Genomic DNA, 11,367 nt, shown 5'->3' with positions numbered 1-11,367 from the left:
CGAACTGCCGACCTTCTGATCGGCAAGTCCTAGGCTCTGTGGTTTAACTCACAGTGCCACTTGTGTCCTTGAACTCTGGTGTACCAAAAAGCAATAAAACACTACTGGACTCAGACACAGTTTAGCGCAAAACTGGATGAGTGTAGGCTCTGAAACAGCGGTGCCTCCTTCTTAATGTGTAGGGAAATTCCGCATGTGAATAACAAGGAATGCTCATTGAATGGAACGTTTTCCTTCACGGAAGAAAAAATATGTTTGCGTGATTGGCTTTGGATTGCTCCTACAGCAGCATTATCTGAAACCAACAACTCACAACCCCTCCTGGATCATAGCAGACTGTAACACTTACCCGGAGGTAAAAGCCTAACTAAAAATACGACTGACTGCTTAATTGCCTTCCCCCTTTTCTATGCTCTTCCCCACACAGTCAGGAATATGCTTTTAAGGTTAGTTTGAATTAGAAAGGCTTAATTTCCATTTTGAAATAAACTTATCTTGAAACAAAGGCTCTTTTGATTGCACACATATGGAGGCTTAGTAGTGCAACATCTTCAAACCACATCGGGGCAGCAGACGCCAGGCTCAAATTACAAGCAACCTGAGGGGTTGTGCCCCCCGCCCTCCCCACATTTTTAGGTTCTCATCCTATTTCTATTTATTTCTATTTAAAAGCTTTAGGAAAAACTGAAGCCCCCTTCCTTATCTTAAGCATTTATCAGGGATGCCAGCCCTACTATTAGCTCCCTCCTTACTCCTGACACACTCACTCTAAGTTTGAACACTGACCCTCTAGCAGAACATCCCCATCGCTCCCCACATCCCTGCTAGAAGATGTACCTATAATGTTAACGTTCAGCCTAAGGAAGAGTCGATAGCTCAGTTGGTTAGAGCATGGTGCTGATAACACCAAGGTCGCAGGTTCAGTCCCCATATGGGACAGCTGCATATTCCTGCATTGCAGGGGATTGGACTAGATGGCCCTCAGGGTCCCTTCCAACTCTACAGTTCTATTTTTCTATAACATGAACATTGGGATATTAAATTGTAAAGTTTGGTTGGGCTTAACAGCTATAGGAGGAGGTACTGACTTCTCCATCCAGGGGTACCTTCTTATAGCACAGGCATTCTCTATAGAACAGGCCTTGTCAGCCTACATAAGTCTTCAGATAGCTTCAGTTCTCTGCTGAGTTATCTTTCCACAAGGGTCAACATTGATGCCGAAATCCAGCATCGCCTGAGCTCTGTGAGTGCAGCTTTCTCCCGATTGAAGTGCAGAGTATTTGAGGACCAGGACATTCGCAGGGAAACCAAAATGCTTGTTTACAAAGTTATTGTACTACCAACCTTACTGTATGCTTGTGAAACATGGACCACTTACAAACACCATCTCCAACTTCTCGAAATATTCCATCAATGGTGTCTCCAAAAAATCTTACACATCACTTGGGAAGACAGGCGAACTAATATCAATGTACCAGATGAAGCAAAGATCACCAGTGTTGAAGCAATGATTCTTCAACATCAACTTCGTTGGACTGGTCATGTTGTGCGGATGCCTGATGATCGTCTTCCAAAGCAACTATTCTATTCCCAACTTAAAAATGGAAAGTGTAATGCTGGTGGTCAACAAAAGAGGTTTAAAGACTGTCTCAAGGCAAATCTAAAAAAAATATGGTATAAACACCGACAACTGGGAAACACTGGCCTGCGAATGCTCCAGTTGGAGAACAGCCTTTACCAAAGGTGTCAGGGACTTTGAAGACACTCAAACTCAGAATGCAAGGGAGAAACGTGCTAAGAGGAAGGCACGCTTGGCAAATCCACACCATGATCAACTCCTGCCCGGGAACCAATGTCCCCACTGTGGAAGGACGTGTGGATCCAGAATTGGCCTCCACAGTCACTTATGGACTCATTGTTAAAACTGTGTTTATGGAAGACAATCTTACTCGGCTACAAGTGATCGCCAAAGAAGAAAGAAGAAGAAGACAGCTGCAAGAATTCAAGGCAGCTGGTCCCATTGGGACCTATCCATGGTCCTGAATTCTCAGACCTGTAATTGACCCTCCTTGACCAGATGTGTGTGACTTGACTCAATCCTAGGGCCTGCCCAGAGGAGATAAAATCAGCCTGTGTCCACTTCCCCTGTGAATCTGAAGCCCTAACAGAACAGGATGCATTCTCTCTAGTCAAACAGATCTTTCTGAGTTTTGAAACAGTGCAGAAAAGGAGGTTGTTAGGCAGCTGGGTGGGGTGCCAACAAAATCCCCAATCAGTCCATGTACCCACTACCAAGTATAACATTGCTAGACAAAGAGCTTGGAGATAGAATCTCAGCAGAATCTCATGTAGAATTTGGGGTGACAATACTGCTGAGACAGACTTCTGTCTTCTTAGATCTCAGCAGTGCAGGCCAGAGCAATGTCCTCATTTAGGATCAAGTCCCAGAATAAATTTGCTTTTGAATGTACCACCCTCACATCAAGCAACAGCAAACTGAGATGTAATGGCTCATTGACAGAACAACCTGGATTAGCTAGGTTGGAAGAAGGGCGGGCAGAAGAGGCACTTTGCATTTTCTGGCCTCTTCTCCTTAACTGCGTAGTCCAGTCCCTACTGCCACATCTCCCTGTTCCCAAAGTCAGGCCCCAAGACACGTGATTAAAAAAGAACTAGACCAGGGGTCAGCAAACTTTTTCAGCAGGGGGCCGGTCCACTGTCCCTCAGACCTTGTGGGGGCTGGACTATATTTTTTTGGGGGTGGAGAATGAACGAATACCTATGCTCCACAAATAACCCAGAGATGCATTTTAAATAAAAGGGCACATTCTACTCATATAAAAACACGCTGATTCCTGGACCATCCGTGAGCCGGATTTAGAAAGTGATTGGGCTGGATCTGGCCCCCGGGCCTTAGTTTGCCTACCCATGAACTAGACCCATCAACCGTGGCAAAGTCAGATTATTAACACAGCTGATAACTGCACAGGAGAACTTCCCAGCAAACTGTGTCCCAGCTTAATTAGCATTTGTAGGTGGAGACTGCCATTTGCATTTTCTGGCAACAACACGCTTTGGGCTGGCCCTGAAAATTGTACACATTTAGGATTCCCCCCCCCCAATAGAAAGTTAATGGTAGAACCAGGAGGTTCAGTGAAATCCAAAATATTTCAGGCACGATAATTCTATTTCATGGACAGAGCAATGAATATCTGAAATACACCACAAGTTTGTTTAGGAAGGACAGGATTTTCCAACCAGGAGCTTATAGGTGCACGTGGTCAACTCACTGGTTCTGTACACTGAATGGCTCTTATTTTTAGAAATTAAATGAGTCCCTGTTCCACATATGCATCTCAAAGACCCAATGCTTTTAAAAGATGGACTCTTGGATGTGTTGATAACATACGGTGCTGTTATATTAAAAAGGTAAAGGGACTCCTGACCATTAGGTCCAGTCGTGACCGACTCTGGGGTTGCGGTGCTCATCTCACTTTACTGGCCGAGGGAGCCGGCGTACAGCTTCCGGGTCACGTGGCCAGCAGGACTAAGCCGCTTCTGGCGAACCAGAGCAGCACACGGAAACACCGTTTACCTTCCCGCCGGAGTGGTATCTATTTATCTACTTGCACTCTGACATGCTTTCGAACTGCTAGGTTGGCAGGAGCAGGGACTGAACAACGGGAGCTCACCCCGCCGCGGGGATTCAAACTACCGACCTTCTGATCGGCAAGCCCTAGGCTCTGTGGTTTAACCCACAGCGCCACCCGCATCCTGTTGATAACATACTGTGCTGTTATATTAACTGTATTTAAAAACCGGCCACAAATACACTTAAAAACAGCGCACATATATAAAGGTCTAAGTGAATAACTTTACACAGAGACTGGGAATTGTGTACCCTAGTGAAATTGGAGACGTCCTCCTTGTTTCTGCCAGGAGAAACTGTACCTAGAATATCAAATGAGCCTTGCTATGATTCCTATTATAAATCATGACATATTCTCACAGCATTCATATAGTGTTGGGTGTATGTGCTGAGAGACCCCCTCCCCACTCAAAATGACAATAAATGTTTCTAAATGCTATTCCCCCCACCTTTTTAAAAAATAAAATATATTTAATACAGGATGCTGTGTCTTGATATATGCAGGTGAATAGACCCACAGAAGGGTTAGGCATTCTTTCTGATCAGATAGGATCTAATGTAATAATACATTAATTTAAAACAGTTGGCTGTATAATTCAATTATAGATGGGCCACCTAAATACCGATACAGGATATGTGATGTTTTTCTACAATAATATGCAGTGTTCTTCATGTTGACAAAAAAGTGCTTCACCAATGTAAAATATTTCAATTCTAGCTGGTTTTAATTGGTTAACTAGTGGTTTATTTTCACAATACAAAAATTGGATATTACTGGAATCTTGCACAAACTCTTCTTTCCTCTTTAACGTAGTAGTCACTGGCTTTTGAATATAAACAGTCTGTAGGTATTATTTTGTTGAGTTTGGCTGTCAAGAGGGGCTGGTAATCAGAAAGAGCTCTAACTGCCATTGGCTCAGTTACTCCAACCAAAGGGTCACTTCTACTGATGTCTGAGCTGGTAAGATCCCCAGAAACTCTCGTCTGCCATTGGCTGAGCTTTTTCTGACCCAACAGACCGGGCATGCAGAGAGTCCTAAGAAAAAATGAGTGGAAGACCTAGGTGCTTGGGAAATGGAGGCTGGAAGAGGAAGGGAGTGGTTCAAAGGAATGAGAGGAAGAGAAGATCAGAAGGAGCAGCTAAGCAGCCAAATTACATTTGAGGTAGGACATCCATTCAAACCTCTCCATTCTGAAGGAAATCAGCCCTGAGTGCTCACTGGAAGGACAGATTCTGAAGCTGAGGCTCCAATACTTTGGCCACCTCATGAGAAGAGAAGACTCCCTGGAAAAGACCCTGATGTTGGGAAAGATGGAGGGCACAAGGAGAAGGGGATGACGGAGGATGAGATGGTTGGACAGTGTTCTCGAAGCTACCAGCATGAATTTGACCAAACTGGGGGAGGCAGTGGAAGACAGGAATGCCTGGCGTGCTCTGGTCCATGGGGTCACGAAGAGTCGGACACGACTAAACAACTAAACAACAACAACAATCCATTCACACCTACCTTCTGCCTGCTCTTTAAAGCTCTGTGTCTGAGTGCCTCCACCCCACACTGTTTTCCTTAATGCTGAATTGAAATAAACGGCAATTTGGGTTTTCAGCTGTTTTGTGGTTTTAAAAACCTCTCTTATTTTGGAACGGTGCATACCTGTGCATATAGCTAGGGAGTCCCTAAAGTATGTTGAAGCCACTCCCTTGCTTTTGGGTGGCTTCCAAACCGATCGGCACTTGATCACTCAGGTTTGCTAGTAGTGGCGTGACGGATGATTGACACAGCTGATCATTACTTTCATACAAACAATGATTCAGAGAGAGCTGAATGGACACATCTTGCAGCCCTCAAGATTCCAGAGAAACTGAACACATAGGTTCATTTAAAAATATTTACAGAGATTTACACAGTGAAATGTCACAACAGTTTGCTGTTGCTAGCAAGTAAACTGAGAAAGCTAAGCAATCAATACCAGGACATCAAAACTATTCGGTTTGCTGTTGCGATTTTCTCTCTACACCCTCCATCTGTAATTTTCTTCTTCTTTTTTTGGTGGGGGCGGCATGGTAGTGAAGTAAGAAAGGACATCTTTCCTACATGCTGTTGTTTTATCATCCATTATGCTTTCTCTGTTCTTTCTATTCATTTCAAATCTGTGCTTCCTGTCATGTGTAGATTGAAAACAGAGCTTTGCTGGGCGAAAGTTCTCTATTGCAAAACATCTGTGCCTCAACAAGGATTGTGTTTCCATGTCTTGGAACATCAAGGGGTTCTTTCCGTCCCCAGATGCACACCTTCAGTCTGGGGTATCTGAGAATTCAGAAGATTCAGTGGTAACAAACTTGAAAAGCATGTATAAGCACATTTTAGTTCCTCATCAGCGACAGCGACAACATTGTCATATATAACAACATTGAGCTTTCCCTCCCCTGAATGTCATGTAATATAAACCAAGGGATGTAATTGCTTAGACGTAGAGTATTAAGCAATGCTGTTTTTCTAGAAAAAGAGGTGCTGGAACTCACCATAAATGCCTCCCTTGTTCTCTTATAATGGTAGTGGCATCCACTTGAGAGGTGCTAGAACGGAGTCCAGTGATTTACGGCTGAAAAAAAGCCCTGGTGTTAAGGACCCCATACTTTTTTCCAGAAACATAGATTAGTTTACCTCCCAGATCATAAAAATGCCTTCATTATCATACATGTAATAGCAACGACTATAGGCTACCCTTATTGGGACACGGGTGGCGCTGTGGGTTAAACCACAGAGCTTAGGACTTGCCGATCAGAAGGCTGGCAGTTCGAATCCCCGTGACAGGATGAGCTCCCATTGCTCGGTCCCTGCTCCTGCCAACCTAGCAGTTCGAAACCACACAGTACAAGTAGATAAATAGGTACCGCTCCAGCAGGAAGGTAAACAGCGTTTCTGTGCGCTGCTCTGGTTTGCCAGAAGCGGCTTAGTCATGCTGGCCACATGACCCGGAAGCTGTACGCCGGCTCCCTCGGCCAGTAAAGTGAGATGAGCGCCACAACCCCAGAGTCAGACACGACTGGACCTAATGGTCAGGGGTCCCTTTACCTTTTATAGGCTGCTCTTACATTGTAATTATATCCTTGGGAATGGCAGTGCCAGAAAGGTCTTAAGAGATAAAGGATAGAAATGTGGATTCTGAACTGTTATGGGTGGCAGGTGGGAAACCACCCTTCACTAGGGTAAATGGCTTCCTAGTAATTTAGGACAGACAGCTGCTGTTCATCACTGAGAGCTAAAAGCAGGAGATGACATCTGGGAATTTCTCTCCAGCTTTTATTTATTATTATTTATATCTATTTACTTCATAAAATTTATATACCGCTTGACTAAAAAAATCCACATACCTTCTAAGCGGTTTGCAAAAAGAATAAGACGATAAAATTATCAGTGAAATGGTTAAAAACAGCTGTTTAAAACATACAAAAAACAAGTAAAGCAACGATAAACTAAAAACAGATTAAAATATGTGTTGACATTCTACTTATCTGGAGAGGCTTGTCTGAACAAAAATGTTTTAAGCAGGTGCCAAAAAGAGGACTTTACAGTGAAGATGCCTGCCTGATGTCAATAGGCAGGGAATTGCAAAACATGGGTGCTGCCACTAACTAACTAACTAACTAACTAACTAACTAACTAACTAACTAAATATTATTTATATTCCGCCCTCCCCGGCCAGAGCTGGGCTCAGGTCAGCTAACATCAAAATATGTTGTTGTTGTAGTTTAGTCGTTTAGTCATGTCCGCCTCTTCGTGTCCCCCTGGACCAGAGCACGCCAGGCACCCCTGTCTTCTACTGCCTCCCGCAGTTTGGTCAAACTCATGCTGGTAGCTTTGAGAACACTGTCCCACCATCTCGTCCTCTGCCGTCCCCTTCTCCTTGTGCCCTCCATCTTTCCCAACATCAGGGTCTTTTCCAGGGAGTCTTCTCTTCTCCTGAGGTGGCCAAAATATTGGAGCCTCAACTTCAGGATCTGTCCTTCCAGTGAGCACTCAAGGCTGATTTCCTTCAGAATGGATAGGTTTGATCTTCTTGCAGTCCATGGGACTCTCAAGAGTCTCCTCCAGCACCAGAATTCAAAAGCATCAATTCTTCGGTGATCAGCCTTCTTTATGGTCCAGCTTTCACATCAAAATATATAATACATTAAATATATATAACATCAAAATATATAATACATTAAAACATAAAGTTCAGCAAATGACTGAAATACAGTTTAAAATTGGCATAGTTCTGTGTAGGCGACTCTTATCGAGGCATACAGGAGGTGTGTCAAATATCTGGCTCGAAAGTGTGCCAATCATAGGAGCCAACTCCTAGGGGTTGAGGTCTCTTTGCCCCCGAATAAAAGGGTCAGGCCCCTCCAAAGTTAATGGGCATTGCCATTCGCATGGTGTGCGCATGCCGTGTCTTGTGATAGATTATGTGGGGCGGTGCCTCCCTGGCCCCCCAATATTTTATTCAAATGGCACCCCTGGTGCTGATTTAAAAAGTGGAACCCTGATGAACACAGAGAAGGAGTAATCATAGTTAAGACTTTTTGCTTCAGTTCCAAAGAACCAGTCGCTTAAATGTCTCTTATCGATATTCAAGGAGACCGGAAGCTCTTGTAGGTGATATTGCATCAGGTAACGTTCAGATACCACCTTCCCAGCTGTGAGTTTCGATCCTCTAGTATAGTTCCATATGTTATAAGAATTTTAAGCTCTCAAATATAGAATAAATATTCATAAATTCACACATATCTAAATATATGAACCATGTGTCTGAAATAGTACAGGAGAGCAATCCTGGAGCCATTTTGACTCTCCAAAGGACCTCAAATATTTCTCTGCAGTAAGAGAGGCAAATGGGGAAAGCCTTCCCATGGTTCTTTTGCTTGCAAATCCTGCCTTAAGAGCATATTTGTGTATGAATAGGATGAGCCTGTGATCTGGACTTAGGAACTAAAGTATTAACCATCACAAAAGAATGGCCAGACTGCCCAGGTAATGCCATCAGTGACCATTATCAGGTATCCTGGAAGACAGGACTTCTGCTGTAGACGGCCTCCTTCTGTGATGTATGTATGATGTTTTGGGGGGTGGTCTTGGGCTACAGGGTGGGCAGTTTCAAAAGTGTATATAAGGGCTTGCGCACCACTGTTCTGGGTTCTCCTCCCTCCTGCATCTGGTGAGTGGGGACCCTGTTGCAACAGTTCCTTTAATAAAGATCAGGCTTACTAGCCGCTTTGCTTCTCAATATTCTCTGGTTGGCCTCTGTTATTTTCTCCTACCGATAGGGAACCCACTTATAAGGACTCTATACGGGCTCTGGAATACCCCATAAGGGAAAGGGAGCAGTTTTTCTTATAATACATATTTGCCAGGATTGTGATGAGGATTGTCTTGAGAATGATGGTTCCACTGTATGTGTCATAAAGGAATGCCAAATCATATAAAAAGTGTCTAGAAGTTCCCATCAAAATTTCAAATTATCCATGATTTTCTCCATTATAGCTGTATTCCAGAGTGAGCCTCTGGTGTAAGATTTTGGGCTGTCTTCCACTGGGGTGCAATTGCTATCTGTGCTGCCAAGATCCTATAGAAGACTAATTCTTTTGACAATATATTTACATTGGTATCATCAACAATATTTGGTAACACTAATTTTGGACAACAGACAAGGACATCCTTGGAGAAATCCCCCCTCCACCCCCCCCATAAAAGTTTGAATTTGTAGAAAATAGTTTTTGGGACGATCAGCACAGCAGTTGAAAAAGAACACAGAGAGACTCCTTTTTCCAAAACTAGATGAATAACAGACATATTCTGAAACAACGTGTCTGGTCTCTGGGGCAACATTAGTGGTTCTAGAAGGGAATGACCCCGTAATAGATGGGTAAGTGCAGTTTTTGCAGGAGGACTTTCGCTCTCAGCTCCCCTCCCCTGTTGTTTGTGGGTTGTCTTAACTGAGGTTTTGAACAACATAAAGCTCATAAGATACGTAGCACACTCCAGCGCCTTTCACATCTGCAGGACATTTGGCACCGTGCATCTGGTTGTGTTTGTGCAAATATAGTTCCATACTCACTAATAATTCCTGAGGCTAAAGGCCCCTCTCCTGTAACCTTGTTAATATTCTCACAAGACCTGGTGTGAACGTCTCACAGCACCGGGGCAGAATTCAATCTGGTGAGACTTCCCCAGCCCCCCCCCATCCTCGTGTCTCTTAGTTTCTCTCTTTCTCGTACGAGGGTGGCCTCAAGTTTCCTGGCCACCCACATGAGGAGACAGTCTCCCTCCCTCTCCTTTCTCAGTTTCAAGGAATTTCCTTTTGTCAAAGGCAAACTGTGATTGACATATTTTCCTCCTCTTAAAGTGCAACCATCTTAATACTCAATTTAACCATATCCTTATGGAGTTCATACAGTGATTACCTAGGCGCAAAGAAGGCTCCCTACTCAGACAACACCACCCTTTCAAAAAAAGTTGTTGTTGTTTTAAACCTGCCTACATGCTCAGCACTTTCTAGATTTTTCAAAGACCTAGATGGTTTAGTACTCAGAAAATGGCTTGAGATTGACATCCTTGGTGGTGAAGATTTCTAATTCTCATATTCCTTATGAGACCCTGTACAACAGAATGACTGAGAGTGTGAGCTGGGAAGTGTAGTTTTCAAATCCCACCTTCACTACGAACTTGCTAGGTGGCTTTTGTCAAGCCCTCCTCCCATTTGCAATATAGCAATGCTATTGATCTGCTTTGCACAGTTCTTGCAAGGCTTCCAGAGCATAATAGAAAGTACTCTGAACAACTGAATAACATGAAAATAAATAAATTACATCCATGGCTTACTCCTCTTTTTCGCCAACCAGTTATTGGCCCTACCATGGCTATGGAGGGAATCTGTTATTTTCTCAAAGAAAGGGAATTCATTCCCCTTCCCCAGTCTTGATTATTATTTTTCTTCTCAGTTACTGGAATTGTCAACAGTTAACACTATTACATGCTCCCCGCGGAATCTTGATGTACTTTCGACAGGTCTTGAAAATGGGCCAGCACTGGGGCTACCTGGGTGGATTTTGCGAGATGCAGAACAAATAAATACAGGGCATGATGGAATTCAGGTGCTGGGCAGGTGTTCAGATTTGCTTTCTGCTTTTGCAAAATGAACACAGCCAACTGCACACGACCCTGTTGAACAGCACCCCCTTCTGTGCAAACAGAGAGCCTCTGCCCCATCCCTTGGAGACTGGGAATTTCTTCGGAGGAGGCTGCATATTGTGGTCAGCGATTGCTGTTACAGACAAGCCCTTATGACTCAGGTTTTAAAGGAACATGGAATGATTGTCCCATTTTCAGACCTTACTAGAAAGTAGAGCATTGTGGAATGTGTGCGTGGCAGTTTTCTATAGCTTGTGGAACTACTCTAACCAGATACCTCAAAATAAAAAAATTCCTTCCAGTAGCACCTTAAAGACCAACTAAGTTAGTTCTTGGTATGAGCTTTCGTGTGCATGCACACTTCTTCAGATACACTGAAACAGAAGTTGCCAGATCTGTATCTGAAGAAGTGTGCATGCACACGAAAGCTCATACCAAGAACTAACTTAGTTGGTCTTTAAGGTGCTACTGGAAGGAATTTTTTTATTTTGACTATGGCAGACCAACACGGCTACCTATCTGTAAACAAATACCTCGAGTTGTTGA

The sequence above is a fragment of the Podarcis vaucheri genome, assembly GCF_965113315.1.
Source record: "Podarcis vaucheri genome assembly, chromosome: 17".
Classification (NCBI taxonomy): domain Eukaryota; kingdom Metazoa; phylum Chordata; class Lepidosauria; order Squamata; family Lacertidae; genus Podarcis; species Podarcis vaucheri.
Note: the sequence above shows the minus strand (reverse complement) of the source record.